At 37.5% G+C, this 21,505-nt stretch overlaps 1 long non-coding RNA gene across 4 annotated transcripts in view; it reads left to right on the top strand.

The window, feature by feature from the left end:
- The window catches only part of LOC310881800, a 112,673-nt gene that overhangs the window by 5,517 nt on the left and 85,651 nt on the right, over nt 1-21,505 (top strand). For 3 of the 4 annotated variants that reach the window (XR_014572603.1, XR_014572604.1, XR_014572605.1), the window contains exon 2: nt 1,873-1,947. The exons of the other annotated variant lie outside the window; for it this stretch is intronic. This is a non-coding gene — a long non-coding RNA (uncharacterized lncRNA). The remainder of the gene's footprint in view (nt 1-1,872; nt 1,948-21,505) is intronic. 4 annotated transcript variants of the gene reach the window in all.

Here is a 21,505-nt window from a genome sequence, read left to right as displayed (position 1 = left end):
CCTGCTGGGGTTTTCCCAAATCTGGGGCTCAAACCCCTTCTGGTTATCCCCATCAGAGTCAGCAGTAGTGCTGGGGAGGCTTGGAGCAGGGTGCCCAGCTGGGGTCTCCTTGGCCTGCTGATGAGAGGAAAGGCCTGGGGAGGACCTGGTGGGTCCTACAGGTTCTTCACCTGGTTGTGAAGCCTGTGTTGCTGATTGGGCTTTGGATTCTGCAAACATGGGACCTTCTCTGAGAACCAAGGACTGCTGGGGACAGGTGGGATCCACCTGGAAAAGCAAGGGCGCCTTTGCTAGCAGGCTGCCGGCCTGGCGAGGAGAGCTTGAAACTAGGAATGATGGGAGGGAGGTTACAGACCATGAAGTGAGGTAGTGGTGGACAGGGATTGAAAGTGAACAGTGCAGGGTGGCGGAACAAGACAAACCTCAGGAATAGTAAAACAGGGCAGAAAGAGGTCTATCTTGAGTATATGTGCACAAATGCATGAAGCCTAGGAAGCGAGCAGAAGGAACTAGCTTCATGACTGGAATAACGCAGACCTGGTGGGCCAGCTCACTTGACCAGAGTGCTGCAATGGGTGGGTATTACATTTTAAAGAAAGCAGGCAGGAAAGGTGGGGAGGAGGAGGAGAAGACGCAAAAGGTACACAGAGCTGAGAAGTGCGCCAGGCTGTTGGGAAGCCTGTGGGGCAGCGCCAGAGAAGAGGCCTTGTAGGTTTGGGGTTTGTTAGTCCAGTCCCCAGACTATTCAGTACTTGTGCTTCTAAATTTGCAGGTGAAAGGAATCCTTCAGGTTTTGTGTGAGATAATTGGCAATACAGTGTTAGAAACACATTAACTACACTAAGCATTTGTTGTGGAAAAACAAACCCTTATACAAATATTTTGCTTGACTGGATCTCTTATTTTTTTCCCTGTGTGATCAATCGTGAATATATTTAGAAGTGTTTTCCCCCCAGTATCTGCAGTCTGTACTAATGGTAAAACAGCAATTCATTGAAAGACTCTGGTCTTTGCAGAGGCTAGATGTAGTACTGCAGACTTTTTGTATATTTACTATGCTACTATTTGTTTCATTCCTTTTTTCCTTTTTTTTTTTTTTTTGGCTTAATTTGAAGCATTTATTAATATTTCTTCTCCACCTTGCTACCTGCTCAGCTCCACCTTGCAGTCTGAGCTCAGCAGATGACTCTAACCTCTGCTTTTGGTTTGCTAAGAATCCCAAACTAACTTTAAGCTATGTTGGTGTTTCTGTGTCTGGAGTAAAAATGTATGTATGACAGATAGATACAAATCTCTGTTCCTGTTCAATGCAGTTCTAAATAGTCTTTGGTCAAATTATATCCGTCCTGCAAAAGGCAGGATGCTTGGTTGATGCTGAACCAGAGCTACATCTTTCAGGCATCTTTGCAAGTTTTATAATGCTGGATGGCTGAAGTGAGGCCAATGTAGTTTGCTGAATTACATTGCAATTTTCCCAAAGCAATTGATGAGGCAATTCATTTGGAAGGGAGACCAAGTGGTTGAAAAAGAAAATGTAATGGCCACTGAAATATCATACTGTTTTGCTGATCTTTGGCAGTATTCGTGAATGGGTGAGGAGAAGAATAAACAAACTGAAGCATTTTGTTCTTTGGAGAATCTTAAGAGAAAAGATCATGTCCCTTGCCATACTGATTTTCATTTTAATGATAAGTCTTCTAAATATTTTGATTCGTAGCATTTTTATGTAATTTGGCTTCCTTTAATTAAATCTATAAGGAAATTGATGGGAAGCAACTTACAGCATATTAGTCTGGTAAAACACTGTTTTTTTTACACTGCTGTTTGAATCAAGTTGATCCAAAACATTTTTTTTGCTCCATTTTTTTCTAGTTGTCCAAGAAACTAGAATACTGCGGGTTCACTAAGTTCTTCTCTTCAAACTCTGCTCCAGGAATAATTCCATGTGTAAGTCTTATCTGAGCTTTGAGATTTTTTTTTTTTTAAATATTTTTGTCCTTAAACTGAAGGCGTTTTAGAAAAAACAAATAATTTAGATATATTGTTTTCTTTTGCTAGTTCTGAAAACACTATCAGGTGGAAATAAATTTGCTTTTATAACATTAGCTATTGTGTTACTTAAGTACAGAGAGACATCCCTACTGCTATATTTTTCAGAGTAATGTGCTATTACTGGAACTAAATTATTCATATAAACAGGATGATTGATCAAACACAAACTACTATAACGTGAGGGCTAGAACAAGGTCAAACTTATTTTACAGGTATATGGAAACTAATAAAATCAGTAAATTACGTATGCAGGCAGATACTTCCACTCATGAATATCGTTGTTTTTATTGTTATATTTTATGGCCTCTTTTTTTCCACCTCTGACTCTACAGAGAAATAGTCTGCAATGTGCATTTATTCATCCTGGCTTGTAAGCATTTTAAAAAGCATTTATTAATGATAATATTAGGTTCAGACCCTTGTTTAGATATACACTCCTATATCATGCAAGAAAAGGCATAAACCTCTTGCAATATCCTCATACATCAAATATGGATTATACTGTTTCAGTGATCTCTGTCCCAGCTACAAGCAGTATGTTCTTAGAGGTACATAATTCACAAGATATTTAAAGCCAACTAATAATTATTATGAATCGTTTATCTGGTGAATTTCCCAGTCAGTTGCGGTATGTTATATATGAATTTCAAAATTACATGTATTATCGCTCCAAACTGATTACATCTGAATCCCTATCGCACATGCAGCGGGAAAGCAAATTCAGTGCTGCAATAAGTGGATCAAAAGGAGTGCAAGTGCAGCTTCCCTGACAAATCACACAGACAACACTGCTTCAGGAATGAAGAATTTAATCGTTTGCACTGTTCATAATCAACAGCAGCAAAAATGTGCAAAGAACAGCAAATATGAAAGTGAATGATATGAGTCTTGTATTTAGGATAGATGCAATGTAAATTGCTTCCTGACACTCACATTGGTGGAGACACTGTCTGTTTTGGCTGCGTTATTCTTTTGGGTCCTGCCTTACATGTTAGAATAATACAGTTCTATATACAGGTATATAGAGACCACATGCACTTACAGGAGATATTTTCTAATGCATCAAAGAAACATGTCAGTTTGTTAATTAGAGCAGGGCCTGCCTTGCTGCCTCTAGGATGGGAGAATTGGTGGTGGCACGCATGGTTTATGCTCAGAGGAGCAAGCTGCTTTTCAAGCTATGCTGTGCAAGTTCTATTAATGACCTTAAAGAATGTCAGGGCATGAAGGGTTTATACTATGAAAGGATGAGATGCTGACACTGACTCTGCTGAGAAAAATATTTGTCTGAGGCTGAGCTGACCTTACTGGATCATGCTGCTTATTTTTGAATAATAATACATAGACCCAGGTATGCCAGCACTCCATTGGTGTTGGTGAGTTTGTGCATAGCTGAACTGAGAATATTTCTAAAGCGATAATGGAGACATCGGTAAATAAATTAGTTCCTTATGGTCCTCCAGCCAGTTGGTGGTAGCAGGTACTCTTGCTTCCAAAACTTTTGTCCAGTCTCTAAACAGTTTCTAAAAATGCCGTCTCTCTCTACCCTTCCGTAGAAAGCAGTAGGTTTGTTTTCTGTTTCACATGATGCTGCATTCAGCAGTGTTTGGTCTAGTCTCTTATCAGAGAGTTACACCACTGGGCTTTCACTGGTGGGAATGCCATACTTCCCATTGCTGTGCCGTTTGCCAAAATCCTGCTTGAGCTGGAGGTCCTGGAAGCATAACCCTGGCAAAACAGGGAGTGCTATCTTCTGGAAATTTAAACTTGGGAGACCTGTAATGAACTACCCTGGAAAGACACCAAAAGGAAGGCTAATGATGCCAGTTGTGTATCTTGGTTCACGTGATTTAATGGTTGAGTGTATGGGAAATCTCCAGGTTATAAAACCTTAAACCTGGAGTAAAAGCCTTTGGTGAGTTGGGGGGGATGTAAGGGAGGGGGGCTTCATTATAATAATTGTGGAGTCAAGCAAATATTCCTTTCTCTCCACAAATAGAAACAGTAAATCTGAGAGAGATCAGGGCAAAGCAGCTTTGGGCTGTGGTTAGCAGCCACTAAGAAGCAGTCTAGAGGTGACTAAGAAACAGAGTGGGTGTTTAAATTTTATTGCAGTCATGATCTACATTTTTTCCCAATCTATTTCTATGCCCATACTCCCTATTCATTCTTTTTGCATTGTTGACTCCTTCTATTCCTTCTTCATTCTGGGCAATCCAAATTCTAGATATAGAAGAGGCGTTTCTGGATTGTCTCAGTTGGACACAGATCTGTTTCGAACATGTATTGATTTGGCATCTAACAGTTATACAGGAGCTTAGCAACTTGTGTGCAGGTTCACTGAAGCTTGTTGTACAATATTAATTTAAAAGAGAGTCATCTTCTGCACTTCCATATCTATTCCTTGATTCTACCCTGTTAGTATACTACTGTGGCTATAGGATGTGACTTGAGTTTTTCTGTTGATTGCTTTTTCTTTTAATTTCCAAAAATGTTAAGAAAAAACTATATTGCCAGTTTTTAAACTTGTCTATACTCAGCTACAATGACAGCTTAGGCTTTACCAGGACTTTCTTTAAAATTCATTATTGTAATGACTGTGTTGAAGGCTGCCTAATGTTTATGCCTGATTTTTCTGAGACGTGGCTGAGAATCTTAGATAAAATTTTGGCAACAAATTAAGATAAAATAATGATCTCCCATTGTTTAGCCACATCATTGGTCACCTGTGGTGTTAAGAATTTATGTTAATATTTAGATTTTATATTATAAAATCTGCACTGCATTCCTCATTGTCTCCTTGATTTACTTGTTTCTGGATCTTCTCATCAGTTCAAAAATGCCTGTTAAAATATTTTGATCGTATCATTTGGCAATAAACATAAAAATTAAATAGATTTTTAAAATGAATGAATTAATTCATAAAATGATTATTAAACTAATGAAGGATAGTGAATTAGTGAAGATCTACAAAACTGAATGAAGTTCTCTGTTATGCATTTTTTGGGAAAAAAAAAAAAGGAATACTTGCCTATTCAGCAATTCAGCCTATTCAGTATTCATTGATTAGTCTAGTGAAGCCTTATGGATATGATTAGCTTGTGGCAATCTGCACTATTGGATGCTAAAGAAAGAATTAACATCCAAAAATTTAAGGTACAATAGCTAGTCCTATGCTAATCGTGAATGCTAGCTTGTGCAACATGTAATAAGATCTAAATTATCTGTAAAAAGAAAAAGTGTTTATATTGTCCGAGCTGTTTGTAAAAACATTCTAAATTGGCTGTATTTGGGCTGCAGTGAGCTTCACACTATCAAGTTTAAAAACACACTGTTTTTCCCCCACTTCTACTTGAAATAGCAATCGGGCATTCTAAACACCTCTGCGAGAGAAGTAATGACATGGAAATTATTCTATTTGCAACTCAGGTACCTTCTCTGAGCGATCTCTCTTCGCAAGTCTGAAAAACAATGTGCTCTGTACTGTTTTTTGTTTTTTGGTTTGGTTTGGTTTTTGGTGGTGTTATTGAATAAGGTTCCTGTGGCCATGTTCAATATTTGACGATTTGGGACCCAGATAAAATATGCTGCATCACATAGTTTCACTGCTCACATTTGCTATGTATTTAAATAGAGCTGAACAGGATGTTTTAGAAGAACATACTTCATCTATAAATGTCAATTTGTCAAAACCGGAATTGTGTGGGAAAGGGCTGACTTATTCCATTTTTTATTTTTTTTCTGTGGAAGAAGCTTTAAGAAACAGATTTCAACTGCATCTCATTTCAGCATTTTCAACATGCAAGTGGCAGTTTTCTTGGCTTGGAAAAAATATCTAAAATGTAATTGAATGTAATAAGAATAAAAGAAATGCAGAGAACTTTAAGAGAATGAAATAATGCTAGGAAAATAAATTAGACTTAAATACTCTCAACTTTAGTTAGACTCTGTGGCTCTTTATCCACGCTGTTTTCAGTACTCCTGTGCTCAGTAGCAGCTAGTTCATATTTCTTAACTTTGCTTGACCTAGTGCTACTCCCATTCAAACTGATAGTAAAGTAATGCCTGGTTCCATTCAAACTGATAGTAAAACTGCGTTTGGCTTAGGTCAGTCCTGGATGCTTTGAAAAGCCCATCTTTGCTCCTCAGGCAATATGCACAAGAAACAGAATGGCTACTGACTGAGGAGCTGCACTGCAAGTTGCTATCAATCCTACTTCATAATGAAAATGAAAATAGAACTGCTCCCTAAAATGGAATTTCACTGAAAAGATTTGAATGCATCACAATATCATTTTCAATATCTATGATCTTTTAGTTATGTTTGAGAAAGTGTGGATTGCTTTATGATAAAAGCAAATTTTTTTCTGTATCTTTATGAGAAGAGTTGGTGTAAAACAGTGTTCCATGCTGAAAAGTCCAGTGGAATCACATTACTAAGAATAAAACCAACAGGATTCAATAGAAATTACACTGAAATCAGTAATTTATTAGGAGTTAATTTAACTTGCATTTTAGTGTTCTTTCTGTACATTAAACAAACAAACGAACAAAAAAGCACAAAAACATATCCTACATAATTATTTGGTGGAGTTGTATTTCCTCTTTTTGTGTTATTAAAAATGATTAGTTTGACCTATTTAAAAGTTGCCTTGTTGTTGTTAAACTGTACAGCACTTAAAGGCTTGAGAATAGTCAGTAAAGGTTATTGGTATAATTTGGTTAAAAGAGAGCTTAGGGAATATATTATTGTATTTTTCCAAGCTGTGAATGACTGAAATGATTTTCTTTTTTGGCCAGTTGGGTATAGACAGAATTGATGCTGTCATGTGAAACACTGTTTTTACCAGACTTTAAAGGTTATTATATGTGGAACTGCAGAGAAGATGTCTAAGGAAGGTAATTTGTTCTTGTATGCAGTGATCTACCCTTTCTTTATTCCAGAGTAATTGTAAGAAGGGAAAGGTTATTTAAGACAATCAATGGTCCTTTGTCATCCACTGAAATACAAGTTTTCTAATTATAAGGTAAATCTCACAATACTGGCTTTGGGTTAAATGCAGACTTAATACTCTGTAGAAAAATAACAGTGCATCAATCCCCACACAGTGATGAAGTATACACACCAGGAGAAAGATCTTGAGCTAATGGTAATTCTCTGAAAACATCAGTCTTGAGCTTATTGGTAGTCAAAAACTAAATGCTGTCTTAAAAATTAATTAGGAAGGGATGAACAACAAAAAACACTCTGTCTCTTTATGAATCACATTGACACATACATTCAAATGAGGCATAGAGCACATTCTGATTCTCAGCTCACAAGACAGAAGTAGAAAAGTGGAGAGGGATGTTTGGGATGGGAGGGATGGAATCGAGTGTCTTCCATATGAGAGTGAAAATAAAGGTATTTCAAATAGAGTAAATGGATTATCTGTAAATTATTGTTGCCTCTAAAAGCATGGGTGATAGCTAGAACTTGAGAACAAGAAAGCACAAGGTCTAAAGTAAAAAGCAAAGCACAACTTATGGAACTGATTGGTGTAAAGAAGTGTGAAGATAAATATATACAAGTTCACCTATTGGGTTAGACAAATTAATGGGGGGTTGAATGCGTCAATTGCTCTTAGGAGCTCTAGAAGCAAGGTCTGGGCAGAAAGTGCTAACACAATAGAAAGCAGGAAAAGATTTGCTCCATGCTTGTGGGAGGACAAACTAAAAATGAAGTGTAGGGAAAACCCTTGAGAATAGATTAGGTATCGCGACGAGGGTGTACTGTAACATCATGCATATGTGTGCACACAACAGGATTTTCTATTTTGTGTGCATGTACAGAAAGAGTTCTGTCTTTAGGAGTAACTGGGGACATGTGTACATACTTAGTATCTTTGCTTTGCTGGTCACAGAGTTCTAGTTATTTTTCAGAGACTACAGACTGTTTTATACCTGTCAGTTATTGTCACTGTAAAACTATGATGTCTCTGCTGTGTATTCAGTGCAAGATTTTCTTTCATCTTGTTTGGGCTGTCATCCATTAGAACTTGGCTTTGAAACTTATTTGCTTTGGAGGATAGGACCATACTGTTTAACTACTTGATCAGATGGTAAGTACAACTTAGAACTAACATCTGTGCAGCTGTTGGGACATTCACAAGCACTGCCAGGCCTTCTCTGTGATTAAAAGCATGTGGGGATTGCATTCCCTCTGCTGGTTTCTTGCACTCAAATTTGAGGATAGAGATCTTGGATCCTCTCTTTATTAAAGGTCCTTTCTTATTTGGTTTGAGCTTGACTTGAGGCTTTCAGGGATTAGTAGTATTAAAAGGGCTGAGCATGCCCGTAGGGGAAAGATTGCCTTCAGCTAATGTCTGTGAGTAATCCTCGCATGATGCAAAGCGAGGATGTGAAAGTTGCAGAGAGCTGTAATTCCTCTCTGACAAACGGAGGGGTCACAGTGATGCCAGGCTTCTGATGGGGGTTTGATTATAAGTGCTAACTGGCTTGATCGTTCTATGGCCAGGCCTGAAAAAGACTTAAAAATTGTCAAAGCTGTTGTCCTAGACTCTTTGTGGAGCTATATGCCTGAAGGCATACAAAGCACAGTTTGCAATCACGCTTATGCTACAAACATACCCACAATGCAAAAAAAACTTATATTTTGGTTTGAATGGAAGGAGTCAGAGTGTGCAGTCTGATCACAAATTAAAAGTGATGTTGGAAAAACAAATCTGGTCTTGAATAGCAATTATGATGTATTTAGCATAAAATAGTAGTTATGGGAAAAATAGGTTTTCTTTTCCATTTGCAGCACTGTGGTTCCCTCTGAGATTTAATTAATGGCTCTCATTTATTCTTATTTCTCCCTATTCTGTGAGTGCTGAGTATAAAAGAACACATTTAATTTGGCTTCTGGGCAGCAAATTCATTTAATTTTTATATAGAAGCATCTCTTCGGATTTTAAAAGGAAAAGAGAAGGAAGTACGTGCAGGGGAATTGTGTTTAGTATCAGATATCATAGAGAGTTTGAATGGCTTTAGCAATCAGAGTGAATTTTTATGAAAACTGAATTTATACTCCTGCGAAACAATTCAGAGAATGAGGAATTATCTCCAAGAGCACATTAGATAAATGCAGCCTGGAAGCTGTAACTGACTTAATCTGGATGTAATAGTTTACATTTTGGGATCTACAGGAGATGTTAGAAACACACCTATGTTCTCTTTTATCCTTTTCAATTAAGATAATGAGCTTTCCTTTGGCTAATGTTGTCTTGAGGAATAAATTTCAGATTAAGCAAATCTTACTGTTGGATAAGACAGTGTATTACTACACGTTTCACTATGTTATTGAAAGGGACAGAGTAGTCAATCTGCAAAGTTCGCCTACAAGCATAGGAGCAGAGATGGAGTGGGTATGGGAGGATGGATTGAGCAAGTCAGCTAGAGGGCTGTTTTCCTTAAATTAATAGAAATTTTGATACCAACTTTCAATTAATTCAAGATCAAGCCTTCAGGCTTTCACATCTACCAAGCCTGATTGCAGACCCACTGGCATCAAGAACTGCAATTCAGTGCTATAAATGTATTCCTCCTCTTCAACATGAAAAAGGCCTCTCTTTAAAGGCACATGAACTACTTTTGAGGAGTGTGTTGCTCGTAGGAGAGCAACACACTCCTCAAAACTCCTTACACTGTTTCATGTTTCATAGAACTAGAAAGGTGGCCAATGTGGAAAGTTTTGTTTTTGCTCCTGTCTTGGGAAACTCAAACCAACAAAAGAGGTATTTAAAAGAACAGGAGAAAATTGGATGCATAATTTAGGAATAAAAATTGCTCAGGACTCATTGCGCTGGCAATAGTGAACACTTAAAGTTTTACAGCACCAAAAGCAGTGGCTACAGAAATAGTAGCACTTTGGTTTCCTGATACTACATCGCATGACGTTCTGAATCTTGCTCGGTCCCATATAGCATCATCTGCTCTCTGTAAGTCAGCCCATATGAGTTGGTCAAGAGTAGGTACCTCTGCTTTTGATGACACGACTAATGTATTTGTTAAGCAAGAATTCAAGTGGGGAAAATGGATTTGTCTTTTGGCTGTGGTAATGGCATCATTCATCAACTTTCTTTGGTAATGGAGATATTCTCCTCTGGCCTAGTACTGATTTTAATTCATTTAGCTCTCTTAGTTTATTTTTTCCCCATAATTGTTGCAGCTTAAAGACATATGTGTCTGACATATCTGGCTGTTTGTGTATGCCATGAGCTTTGTTTTTTTATTCCATCCCCTACTTGCCGCCTTCTTTAAAATGTTGAGTATGTGTGTATATGTATATATAATAGAGTTTTGAAACCAGATGGTATTAGCAGGAGTGGCTAAAGGCCTTTGTGTAGACCTCTGCCTTGTGAAGCCAGGCAGTTTCCACCACTGATTCTTCCCATTAAGTGTCCTCTATGGTCTTTTAGCCCTGGGGAAAGGCATAATAATAGCTTGTTCACTGACCACATTTTCTTCTTCCTAGTCTTAAGAATAGCTTGCAATATTTGACTAGTATGTTACGAATACATGATTTTCCTGTGTCTTGGGCCTTGTGTGGTCTTTTGTGCTAGTAGAGGTAATGCTGAGTAAAGCATGAAACAAGAAAGGATGTGACCTGCACCCAGTGAGGTGGAAGATGCTGACTGCTAGTTTTGACTCTCAAGTGGTGGTAGCAGCATGGAATTACAGTTGCAGAGGAAAAAATATAAAAGTCCAGAGTTTTGGACATCTTACTTTTGTGAACTATGTAGCTTCACACATAAAATGCTTGAAGAAGGCAATATTCTGGGTCCCCCAGTGTATCTATTTCAGGGAAAAAAAAAAAAAGGAAGAAAAAAAATTAAAGTGAGAATAAACAGCTGTTTGCATATGATTTTCTGTTGGATTGATGAGACACCTTGCCTTGGAAAGCAGTTTGGATAGGAGACTGCAGATGTGCTTTATCCACTGCGTTTTATGAACTGCATTCGGAGAGGATTATTCAGAATCACAGAAGTTATTTTTTTAATTCCTTGGCATAGTTCTCAATTTTATTCTCAATTGGTTGAGATATCTGACCTAGTACTAGGTTTATTATTCCAAGAGAGCAAACATGGGACTAGTGATTTGCATTGGCTTTCATATTCATTTCATTTTTACTAGAAAATACTTAATATTAAGTCAAAGAAACATGCTACTTGCTGAATTTCTTTACTGCTCACACACCTTCAAGCTCTTACAATCAACTTGCTATAGGGGCTGCTGCTGGCCATCTTGCTGTTTTTAATGTCATTGTCCTTTGGCAATATACAGATCTCAGTGGAACATCATGCTGTTTTCTCTGCAAGCTTTATGTACGCACCCCTCACTCTCAATCTGCTGTGCATTTTAGGAAGGCTGTGAGCTAATAATAAGATTGCTAAGGTGAATTCCCAGATCACCATGTTTTCTGCCAGAGATGAAAGGCCACATAAACATGCTTTACTGTCTCCTTCCTCAGATGTGATTTCCCTGTTTTCTCTTTTTCCTTTGCCCTCTGCTGGCAATATGTAATCATAATATCTCTGTATCTACATGGCTTTCTTCATAGTGTTATCAGAATGCAGATAGTAGTTAATCTTTACATATTCCCACCCACCTCCAAACCCATTTCCAGTTAAAACTTTGCTCCAATTTGCACTTATGTTTAAATTTGCACAAAGTACTAAATAATTTTATTTTATCACTAGCTTCCAAAAGTGTTAAGTAATACCTCTTCTGGCAGAAAAAATATTTTCTCTAGAGGGACTAAGTCAGATGTCCCTAGTAAGGGCATCCAAACTAACCTAGAAGCCTAGGACAGAAACAATTTTATACTGATTGTCTGCACTATCACGCTAGAACTGCTCTGTGGGGTCTGGTTTTATTGGGGAATTTATGGTCATCAGCTCATAATTTCTGATCATCTGTCCCATAAACCCCAGTACTGTCAGGTGCATCCTTAAGAATTTTATCAGTTTGGGGAATAGAAGTGCCTAGAAAGTAAAGTATAACTTAAATTTTCTGTCCCCAACAAAGTGGGTTGAATGTAAACAATTTCTTTGCTGAATGGGAATGTTTAATTGGAGTCCATGTATGCAAGAAGAAAGAAAATGTTTGCCTATCCAATGATTTTTAAGGGGCAATCAAATTCTTTGACATTCAGCTGTAAGTGCAAGTTTATGCAAAGTCTGCTGCACACATCCAAAGGCAAAACAGAGGTCAGTTTGGAAATTTGAATCTAATTGAATCTAATTTAAATGGTTCTCTAAACTTTTTTGTTAGGGTCAAGTCATGAAAAGAATATTTTAACCCTTCTTGATCCATGTCCAGTCAATCAAATTGATGATGTTCCTACTAATTTGGTAAGTAGTCAGAATACGAGTGACATGTATAGAACTATGGCTTTCCCTCACAGTAGGTCCTCAAGCACTGAATGAGCTGATGACATTTTATAAAACACAGTTATATAAAGCATTGCTGGAGGCAAGACTGAAGCCAAATCTTTACCATTTTCAAGGCAGAAAAAGAATTCTAATGTGTTTATCTAGCCTCAATTGTCATCAAAACTAGCTTAGGCTTATTAGTTACAGTTAACAGGACTCTTCAGCTAATCTACAACTAAAAGTATTCCTTAATTAGTGGAACAGAGACTCAAAATTATTCCCAGTATATAAAGTTGGTTATACTCATCATAGCTTATTGAACTAATTAGAATCCCCAGACAACCTCTTATTTTTATCTAGAAGAATAAAGTTCCATGTCCCATCACTGACTTAATATTTCTTTTAAAGTGAAATGCTGTGGAATCTAAATTTAGAAAGGAACTCTGAACAGGGACAGTTTTTGCATAGCTTACAAATGAATTGCTCATGAATCATTCCACGGCAGATTTAGATGAGTAATGTATTTTTGTAATGAGCAGTGCATACATCATTGTCAATCTTAAGGTTTAATTGGGAATACACTCAACTCTCTTAGTGCCACAAGTAATACCATTTTGGGGTCCTGTGCAGTTAAAATGAGAATTGTAGATGTTGGTGACATTATGCTGATGATAACGTTATGAGTTGGAAAAGTGGCATGTGTAGGCAATGAATGAAAGTATATCGTTGCAATGATGCCACCCTGAAGGTATTCTAAATTTCTTCAGCTTGAATCATTGAAACTTAAATCTGGACAAGTTAATGCAGTATCTGGTTGAGTTTGATCAATAAAAGATAGAAGCAGGTTTTATTTTCTTTGGTCTTGCTTGTAACAACTTATTTATTTATTTCTGTTCTTAAGGCTTTTGTTGGTGACTCTGTTAGCTACATTCAGACAATTCACATGAGTGGAGTAAGGTTGAAACGTGTCTTCTAGTGTCAAGAGGTTGGACTTGGAATATGCTGTTTGAGAACAGATTACACAAAGCCAAGAAAACAGTCTGTTTTAGATGACCCCTCTCCTCTACGTCCTGCTCCATAATACATCAAAAACCAAACCCTCATTTCATCTAGTGTCATGAAATCATGCATTCCTCAAATTACACTTTGCAGTTCTGCACTCTTTATCCCCCTTTGAGTTGTGCGTGAGTTTTTTGTTTGTTTTCACACAGTATCTCATCAAGATGAATGTTGTGTAGCTCAGTCTGTGATTATTGAAGATGTTCATCTTTGTTTAAGCTTAGTGATCTGGCCCAACAGAAAAGGACAGGTCCTCCAGAGAGCCCTAGAAAATGGCACACAGGAGGTAAATGCTGCTCTGCCACTGTTTGTAGGGAGTGGGGAAAGGATTTGTTTGAAGCAATCCAATGAGAAGTTCTGGAGTAGTTTTGTTAGGAAACAAAATACCATGTCAGAGCAGTCACAGTACAAATTCATATTTGGTACTTGTGGCTAGACAGATGATTAGTCCCCAGCTAGCAAAGGGTGGTGGGCCAGGGGAACGGTTAGCTGGATCACTGATATAAAGGCATGGTTACTGCAATCTATAGGGTCAACTGTATATTGGATAAGGCTGTGTCAACCTGACTAAGTTTGAGTATGCGATACAGCCCTAAGACATCAGGGGATCCAAGGAGAGCATTAGCAAAGAAGGCCTAGCACCTTGATCAGGTTGTCTCAACAGACCAGACAGGGTGACTTTAGCTTATTGCTGTTGCCCTTTAGAAGAGAGGTAGCCACTACTGTATGCCATCCTATTTCCCATCCCTATGCCTTTTGTTCTGTTCTGTCAGTGAAGCACTCTTCAGGGAAAACTGTTTGAGTCATTGTTTATGAAAGAGGAATTATGGCTTGTTGAATATCCAGGCGGTATAACTTAATTTTCTTACATCCCAAGCTAGGTGTGTAGACAATAATGACCTCTAGAAATTGAACCCAGCCTTTGGGTGCTGGTCAAGGCAGAAGAGTTGCTTTTGATAATGAAAACTTAAGTTATGTAAGATTGAGAATGATAAAACTAATTGAATCTCACGCTTTAGTGTATTAACTGGATGGCTGTGTTCAGTTTAACCCCTTGCCCATATGGCAAGGGTCTTTTTCATCTTCTCTGAAGCAGCGGGTTCTGGACATTGCTGGAAGCTTGATCCCAGACTGGATGGCTCAGTCGTATAATCTAGCAAAGCAAATTATTTGAATTGTCTTGTCCTATACTCAGCATTTTGATCCAAGTATCTTTAAACCTTGTCCAGGTTTACATGAGTACACTGCAGTGCTGAGAGAAGCAAAACCGAATTTAATTTAAAACCATAGAATTAAAACCAACTGAAAAAATTCACAGTAGAAATTATAAAACTGCAACTTTTACTCTGAATTATTTTAATTGCAAGATTGGTACAGGTTTGTTCGGAATGAGGAGACAGAAGCATTTGGTAGTATTTGAAAATTTACACAGCTACAGGAGTAATAGGTCATTTCTGCAATACTAAAACACCCTCCATGTGACTGAGAAATCATCTTAGCAGAGAAAAACAATTGCGTACAATGGAGATTCCCCATTGTATGACTGTAAGTTGCTGTATGTTTTGTGTAAATGCATCAAAGGAATTCTTTGATTACCTTGGTTGGACCTATGCTTTAGAGGAAAACAGAATTTGAATCACCACTTTGTTCTCTCTTCTCTGGAGGATTCATAATTAGGCAAACCCAAATGAGAACCAAAATTCTGTTCCCATCTGCAGTAGCTCTTGAAAAGGCTGAAGGAATGAGTAGAGCAAAGCATTGTGTGAACGACAGGGACATTCTTCCAGTGAAGTTCAAACAGCTATTGATAGGTTCACTCATGCTTTAGTTTTAGATTTTACTATTGACAAATTAGTAAAATTTTACTGGTGAAAAAAAGCTCAGAAAAATACATAGTTTTTATTTTTTTTATTCAATTTTCTGATGTTAGTTCCTAATTCTGTCAAAGAATCATTACAGCTTTGCATTTAGCCAGAGACGTATTCTAACACGAGGTATCATGTTGGTCGCCACGGGTAATTGCCAGAGGAGGAAGCAGTGATTCTGTACAGCTTGAGCTACATACGAAGGGTCCAAAGGTATGGAGGTTGGTGACACCAATCTTCTCTGGGCAGAACAAGCGCTGGAGGATTGAAGTGTATGTAGTGCATGTTTGATGGTTCTAGCTCACAAATATTTGAACATGATCAGGAATGAAGTTTATGGCTATTCAGAGACATGAGTATGCTAATTTGGTGATGGATGAGACTAGCATGTTTCTTACCTTATGAGAGTCAAAAAATGAAATAGAAAAGAGCGCTGGCAAGCTAGCTCTAGGAAGGTGATTACAAGCAATGCTGTTGACATTTGACGGTGTGAATTGCCCTATCTTCTTTTAACAGCTGACATGCTGTTTAGGTGAACAAAAGCTGAGGATCTGACTTCTGCTGCTTAGATGAACAGAATTTATAATGCTGTGACTTTTATTCTTTTTTAATTTTTTTCTTTGTTTATTTTTCTGAAAGATTTTCAATGGCAGAATTCAGGAATACTGAGATTAGTTTTTGTTGTTGTTGTTTTTTCCTTTGCTTTGACATATGATAAAGTAGGTTAATATTGACCAGAGTTTGCAGTGTCTGTGTACCTCAAGGTGTATAAATAATGTGTGAAAGCTACAGTAGATTCAGACCTGGAAATTATTACAACAGCTAATGGGTGAATAAGACACAGAAGAGAAGAAAATTATGACACAAACAAATGTATTATGACAGGCAGTCTTTGTGTAAATTACTGTACGTAACTGCACAGAATCTTCTGCAAATTGTGCTCTACTAGTTGAGGCTCTAATTACTGAAGTACTGTAACAGATTAGCATTTGAGTCATTTTTCTTATTAGTAACGCCTAATGCCAGCTATGATGGTTTTATTGCCTTGTCTGGTTTTTAGGCTTATTTATACAAGATGTTGTCACAGACCAGTGGAGTTACTTTTCTGATGCTTCAGTCCAAAGTTGTGTGGTGATTATTGGTTAGGCTTGCTGTGAAGTAACAGATTTTCTTTTCTAGATCGTTGTTGTTCTTGGAGATTTCTGAATGTGAAATAACATTTGTACATATGACCTTTACGTCCATCAGAAGCCCTCTGTGAAACCAAAGAGTTTGAAGCTGATGAAGTGTTACATAAGCATGTTTCATACAGGTGCAGGAACCTCGGATTGATTTGGATGGAGGAGCCAGAATTATAGACCAGTAATGTGGTGTACGGAAAGCTTTCTCCGTGCATCCATCTGCCAGCAGCCATGAACGAGTTCATGCAGCAGAAGAATATGCTTTTCTAAGGGCAGGTTTGATATTTTGGTTACATGTGTGTGAATATAATCTCTAGCTAAGTTTAGCCTTAAGTAAAACCTAATTTAGTTTGCATAACTGTGAGAGCCATGGAGGATCCCAGGGTTGCCAACCACATCTAAGTACTACCTACTTTCCCTGGAGCAATCAAGAACCTTAGTTCCAAGAATTCATCATCCTAAAAATTCAAACTAATGAAGTCTTGATTATCTGAATCATGTCCCTAAATTAAATACAACTCCAACACTCCTGAAATGGAGGAGTCTACTGCAGTCTGAGTTTGTCGATGGATCTCTTAGGCGCAGCACAAACCAGTGGGTATGGCAGCAGTACTGCAGCTGAGTGTAGATTGATTCTAGCAGGATTCAGTGATTTATTGCATCAGATGTAACAGCGTGGTACAAGGTAGCATGCTATGATTAGATTTAAGCAACATAACCCAGTGTGATGGCTGAGATGTCAGGGGGGAAGGCATCTATTTTTCTGGTCAGCCAGTATTAATTCTCTTACCTGATGTCTAGCATAATTTTTTCAAAGAATCATAACTGTGAGGGAAAGCTTACAAAGAGAGATGTATGTAGAATTTCTGAACAAACAACATCATGAACAGAATGATTTATAATAGATGGATAATGATCTAAGTTTGTATCTAATTGTTTTAGCTGTAACTAGCAGTTAGATGGAATCATTCATGACCAAATCATCCTTAATCCCACTTCAGAGCTTCTTTTCTTACAGCCCATCTGTTGACATGACAAATTTGTCAAATTTCAGAAGACTGTTGCTCTGTAATTTTACCATACCCCAAAGTGGCGCTGCATAAATAAATCTAAGTGAAAACTGATGAACCTTGGCCTTGGGATAAAATACTTTGCCGATTTTATATTCAGAATATATATATATATATTTTATTTTCAGTTATTTCATGTTGTCTCCAATATATATATTTGTCTATGGAAACGAAGACTGATTACTAACTTCTTACCTAATCTTTTTTCCAAACCAGCTGCCTGCCAAGTTTAAACCACAACAGGGTGTACCATATGTAAATAATTTTCAGAGTGGGCAACCTTCATCTAGAGTTTATAGAGATACAGTGTGTGTGGAATACCTGAACAAGTTGTGCTATGGTGTCAGAAGAGCCAGCGTTTGGGTACAGAGCTCAGGGAAAGAAGTTCATCAGGTCTGTTACTGAGGATCTGCTACTTTGCATAAAAGAAATGTGAATGTGCTCTTTGTTCTGAAGATCTTACCTGGACACTCCTCTATCACCCAGTTCTAGATCTGTGGTTCAAATTTAGCACTGATCCCTTGAGATTCACTGTTCTACTGCAGCACAGTTTGGCTTATTGTGTTGTGCATCAGTTTGTAATCTGAAGTGACTTCTTGCTTTGTACACTAAAAAACCCATAGCCTCAAGGTGAGCAGATGTTGCATGTGGTGTTTTCATTGGCCCTACCTGCTGGCTAGTGGAATGTTGGAAGACAAGGTGGATCATGCTATTGCACACATCTTTTGGATTATAGCTGTCCTGAGGTTTGGGGTAGCTCTTCAGCATTGCCAGCAAGCAGCTGGGATTTTTTCTAGCAAAGCTTGGTCTTTACCTGATAATGCAACATGACCTTATTCCTCCTGGACCAGGATTGGACCTGTAGAAAATCTTTAGTGTTACTCTATCGCCCTTTCTCCCTTTTCTGCTGATGTCTACTTCCCAGCAAGTGCAGTTTCTATTTTCTGCTCCCTTCAAAAAAAAAATAATAAATCATAATTCATAATCTTAACGAGAAGGAAATGTCCAAGACCTGTACCTCTGACAGCCAGTGAAAAGTAGAGGTAGCTTATGTTAATTGGCTATTGTTTGTTGGGGAAAAAAACCTCCAATTAGTTTCTAGAGGTTTAGCTCCAAGGAAGATTTGACCCTTATCTTTTAAGATGACTAGAGGGGCTAATCTGTGTGACAAAATCTCTGTAGCCGTTTAAGTTCTGCTATTACCGTGATGAGATACAGTTTCTAGAGTGGAAAACAGGGCACAGTATTTGCTGTTAACAATTTCTCTGACTCTACACCTGAACTGTCTGCTGATAAACTTTGGCATATTCATTAACCACGCTGATTTGATGGCAAACCAATTTCACTTGACAGATTTCATGGGTATTATTCACTAAGCTACTCTTATTTGTGTATTTTCCGTTCAGATCATGTGAATGGCTGTGTGCATTAATGGAAAATAATTACTGCTTCATTTAGTGTTTAAATAAAGGAAAGGTTTGAATAAGGCCATACATATCCAGCAGCTTTCATCTGGCAAAATGATATTGTTCAAAGTCTTGTTGTGACATTTTTTTCAATAGAAATCCCTAAGAAGGATACAATTACAGTGACAGAAATGGTCTTTTATAACTAAATTCCTCTGTTTGTGTGTGGCTCATTGGTACACCAGTGTGAAACTGAACTTGGATAACACAAATACATATCAGTATTTCATTTTTATAGGAAATAGTTGTTTTCTTTCCAGAAACTGGTGGAATCATTTTGAATGAATTTGTGACTCTTATTTTTCTTTTGCGAGCATTCTTATGACAGCAGTATGGTCTTGGCACAGTGTTAAAATGCCCTATCTAAAAATGGAGAAATAAAAAAAGAAATCACTAGCACAAGCAGACTCATGGGAAAGAAGTGAAGAATAATCCTGACTTTAATGAAGGAAAACTAAAAAAAACTTTGTAACAAATGCCTGTTTTTTGGTGGTTGTTTTTGTTGTTGTTTTTTTTTTTTAATGAAAAAAAATCCCACCCTTTTTCCCTCCTCCTCATCTTTGTATTCTGTTTTTTCAGGGGCAAACCTACAGGAAAGAACAAATAGAAAAATATTAAGAAAATAAGCTATGTAGTTCTAAAATACCTATTTTTTTATTTTGATAATCTTTTCAACTATGATGTTCGTTTATAAATTTTAGCTGAAAACTGTCAACTAATTGGCTTTTTCATCACGCAGGCTGATACTGACTGTGCATTTACTAGCTTGGAGAAGTTGCTGGCAAAAGATAGTCATTAACTTATCAATGACAAATGGCCTAGATGTGTAAGCTCAACACAGTTTTCAGCTCCAGTTTCAAATACACCACTGGAATACCATCTCAAAAGCTATCAAAACTGTTGAAAGTGCTATTTCAGCGGTATGGTCTGAAATTGTTAGGTAATAAATGGATTTTTCCTTATGTTTAAACGTATCTTAGTTCTTCACATACAGAATGGTCTGACATTCATCTAGGACATAGAATTGGAAATATACCTAGGGTAGGCTAATTGCTTATTATATTTACTTCACCAAAGTCTTAGTACACCTGCGCTGTCCTTTACAGAAGAGATTGGATACCCTGTTGTGCTAGGCGCTCTCCTGCCTCCAGGGGACTGTAATCTCTAGAAATCAAGAGAAAATAGGTAGGGAAGGGAACACAGAGAAGCAAAGGAATTAACATTGTATAGTTGGATAGGGAGTGGTCTTGACATCAGCTGAACTGTTGTCTTGGTATATTAAGATGCATGATGAGCTTTTGTTTATAATGAGTAAACGTTTTGAAATGAAAGGGGATTCACTAATGCTATCTGGCCTTTGTATTTCCGTATCTCTGTGGAAATGTTTTCAAAAATATTTTTTAACACGCAGCGTAACTCATTGGTGCATATTGTTGCAGGTGGTTTTGCTTAACAAACTGCCTCTGTCTAAAGATTGTGAGTACTATTAGGTTTCCCTTTATTCAGCTTATCTTTTAAGCTGGGAACCTTTGTATGATAGTATTGAGATACGCTGATAATAATAGTTATTATTAATACAGATAGTTTGAATTGTGTTAACATATGAGAAAGAATGTTAGAAACATCATTGCCTCGTAAGCTCATAAAAATAATATATTAGCCAAGGTTCACTGAAGGCAGCGCATTAGGTTGAATCTTGGTGCTGTGCCCCTAGATGAGTCTGTCTAATCATAAAGGATGGCCCCAAACCAAATGTCCACCCAGCAATGGGGGCAGTTTGAGAAGTCTAGAAAGCTCAGTAGCAAGTGCTTATTTATAAGAACAGGGCATGTTCAGCACATCCCTTTCCCCTTACAGCAGAGAGCTGCTGAGGAAATTCTTGAGATAGTGAGTAGCAGGCACAAGGCAAACTATGTTTAACAGTGCTCTGAGGAGTTATTTAGTCATTGCCCTCCCTTGCTGCCCCCCCCCCCCCTTTTTTTTTGGCCTTGGTAATACTTTTGTTCTTTCCATAACTCTGAGTTTCTGAGCTTTCTTTTCCTATCTATTGGCAATTGAGATATATTTCTCTTAATATAGCACAAAGCTTTTTGTAGCAGTATTTATTGACCAACACATCAAAAATTGGAAGTTATGAAGGAATGTTTCTTTTTACTCAGTAAATTTCTACCTGGAATTAAATGAAATTCTAAGTAGGAGTCTGAAATTCAAAGATAAATTACAGAACTTTGTTCTTAGTTTATCATTATTTTTAATATTGCTTGCCTACTCAGGATTGCATTTCATACATAATCAAACACAGAGTAAAGGTTCAATGGTTTCCAATGAAGGCTAAGCTTTCTAGAAAATCTGTTAAAATTTATTAGGGAGGAAAAATCACCATTAAAATGATTC

This window comes from Anser anser (genome assembly GCF_964211835.1).
Source record: "Anser anser genome assembly, chromosome: 15".
Lineage (NCBI taxonomy): Eukaryota > Metazoa > Chordata > Aves > Anseriformes > Anatidae > Anser > Anser anser.
Note: the sequence above shows the minus strand (reverse complement) of the source record. Positions and strands in the feature narration are given on the sequence as shown.